Raw genomic sequence first — 3264 nt, forward strand, 5'->3', positions numbered from 1 at the left:
GGATCTAACTTACTTCTTCAGCCCTGTCTACCGGGCAGCCAGCTAAGCCAGTTCCCACCCCAAAACATGCCCTGGCATAGGCAATAAAGAAACAGCATAGTCTTTTGTCATAATGTAGCAATAGAAAGGGTTTTGCTTCTTAGTCTATCTGGCGATGTCCCTGCTTCAGCACGGCTCTTTCAGCAGTGTCTCACTCTCTCTCAGCTTCTTTACACTGCTTCAGCACGGCTCTCTCAGCAGCTTCTCTCACAATCTGCCAACTTCTTTAACCAGCCTCTGGAAGCTGGGGAGCCCCTTCTGCCTCCCTCCTTCTCTGAGGGAAAACCGGTCAGTCTCTCTCACTGCCTCTCTGGCTTTCTGGGTCAGGCTCAGCCTGTGACCAAACACTTCCTTGTTTTTCAGGAGTTCAGCCCAGGCTGATTAATTAGATTTCAGGTGTTCTTGACAACTCCAGGGAGGATTAACACTTTCCCGCACATAGATGCCAGTGCTGGTATCACAGCAGATATATATGTACAGTATCAAAGAATTTTGCTAAGTAGAAGGAGTTAAGTAGGTGTTACAATGTATACAGATTATAATGAGACATATCACATTTTTTATCTCTGATTCTTTTTACCTTTTATTTGTCTCCAAAAATCCTCAGTATGTTAAGTGACGTACGTCAAACATTCTGCATCAGATGTAAGAAACTGTTCTCACATACTGTATGCCGCAACTCTGCTCCAAAAAATAGACCAGTGCGTCTAAACATACTTTTCGCTGCATTGATACATAGGGGCCTATGCAGAGAGCAGCGAATTTTAAAATTGCCGAATTTATTAAAAAGTAGCTTTTTTGGAGAGTTTTATTCTCCATATGCAGAAAAGTGCGAATTCTGCTATGTTTAACATGGATGCGTGTGGCGAGTTTAAATTGGCGAGATGCACGCTTCAGAAACGTGTAAAAACAAATTCGCGCCTTTTTTTTCCCTTTGCAATGGCCGCGAGCGGCAGCTTCTTGCCAGTTTTTTTTGGCGAGGCAAAAAGGAGACAATCGCGCCATTTTATTGGCGCGAACAGCCGCTAGATGCCGTTCGCGACTCTCTGCATACGGATATTTTTAAAACTGGCGAGATTGAGGTTCTCGCCAGCCGCGAGGCGAGTTTTACAAATAGAAAAGAAAAATTGGCGCGTTTTTCGGAACTCGCCATTTTCTGCTGCTTTCTGCGCGATTTTCTCCAAAAAATGGCGAATTTCGAAATAGCTCTGCTCTCTGCATAGGCCCCATAGACTCCATAGAATTATCTATGGAGATAGGTCGTTACAAAAAACATCTAATTTGAACGTGGATTTTTAGGCGAGATAAAGACAGAGTATCACTGGGTGACAATCAAATAGTTTCAATATTTGTGTTATAATTTATTTTCTACCGAGATTCATACATTTGAGCACTCACGTTTTATCAGATAACAAAGTTTATTCTTCAAATTTAATTACAGACAAATGGTATTGAAATCAGTTGACGTGTTCTCCTAGATGGTGACTGGTGACTCCTCCTCTCTCATGTTGACTACTCTCTTCTCTGATTATGCTAACTAACATCGCTCATACACATAAAATATTACACACAAAGGCATTTCCTATTCTTAGTGTATTTTGGTACAAGAACTTACAGTAAGTTGTTTTATCTATCTGACATATTGTATAATAGATTTCTACATATAAGGGATTCCACCTTGTAAGCTAAATTTTAAAGTCAGTCCTTTCTTTAAGAGAACCTTACTTACCAGCGGTCATATAACCTTTCCAAGCATACAGTACTCTATTACTAGGAGGGCGAGGATAGGATTTCTTTCATTACCTCTGATTTATGTTAAAGATCATAAATAAATAAAGTTCCGGCAACAATCACGCACCATTCGTATCATATTCAAAGATTATAGAGACAGAATGCTGAGAGATAACTCGAAAGACAATAATCTTTGCTAGAGAAATTCAATGCCTTGTGTAATTTTCGTTCAATATTGTAATCTAGTATCAATATTTCTTCTCCGTGGGTTATTTGTACTTTTACCTGTATATACGTCCTTTTCATAATACATAATAAAAATAGTTAAAAAAAATACATAATAAAGGCTACACAAAGTACAATGATAAAAGAATAAATAAAACAAGAATCCACAGCTGATCCTACAGAAGATTTTGACCAGATTGAAACAGATTCCTTAAACTTTCCCGACAAAGCAGATCCTGACATTTCTGACCATTTATGTTCTATTTCTTTCAATTTACCCTGTTCATGTTGAAAAATAATTTCTGCTTCTTTTAATTCTTTCTGTAAAACTTGAAGTAAACTTTCATCTTTCTTACACTAATCAACTCACAGAAACATACCCAAATAGTTAATAAGATTTTAAATTCTGCTGCAATTGATTTATAGGAGAATTCAGATCACAGAAACATACCTGTTTGAAGAAATTAATCAGAATGTTAATCCAGATATTCAAAAGGCATCCACGATTAAAGATAAAGAAAACATCCAGAGATGATAACTCCAAAATTAACTCTGCAGACACTTTAAATGTGACACACAGCCATAAAGTACTGTACATGAAGTACTCTGAATTCTGCACCTTTCATTTGAAACATTATTCTCCACATTCTAAATGTTGTTCTACCTATTTCACTATTAAATTCCATAAAAGGACCTTTTTATAGAATGTCCAATTTGATTAAAAACGTGCACTGCCAGTTGCTAATCTGTGTTTTCTTGGGATTCTCTCTCTTTCTCTATATGTCCACCAATTTGCGACTGAAATGTGGACAAAGTAAATATTTTAAACAATTTCAGTCCTCATACCAGTGTGATAAAATGGTAATTGTTCTGTATTAATCCCACAGTATAATTTCCCTATTCATTCTCTCTATATAGGTCAGAACGTTTACAAAGAACACAGTTGTCACCCATCTCCTTGTCCACAGTACAATCTGAAACACAGATGGTGTAAACACTGACCCTTACTATATACATTTAGGAAACACAGACTTCACATGCACATACTCAATGTAAACACATGCCTACCATCTCTTCCAACAGAGACTCTTCTGACCCCAGCCTTACTGCGCTTGGCTGCAGTACCCAAACTCTAACAGTGGGAGGGTGGGGGGACACTGACCGTCCACGTGGAATATACAGGCTGTGTGATAGACAGCAGGAAAGGCCAATCACAGGGCGCAATTTAGTCCCAGCCTAGGGTCTCAAAGCCAATGAGAATTGCAATGC

Source organism: Ascaphus truei, chromosome 3 (genome assembly GCF_040206685.1).
Source record: "Ascaphus truei isolate aAscTru1 chromosome 3, aAscTru1.hap1, whole genome shotgun sequence".
Lineage (NCBI taxonomy): Eukaryota > Metazoa > Chordata > Amphibia > Anura > Ascaphidae > Ascaphus > Ascaphus truei.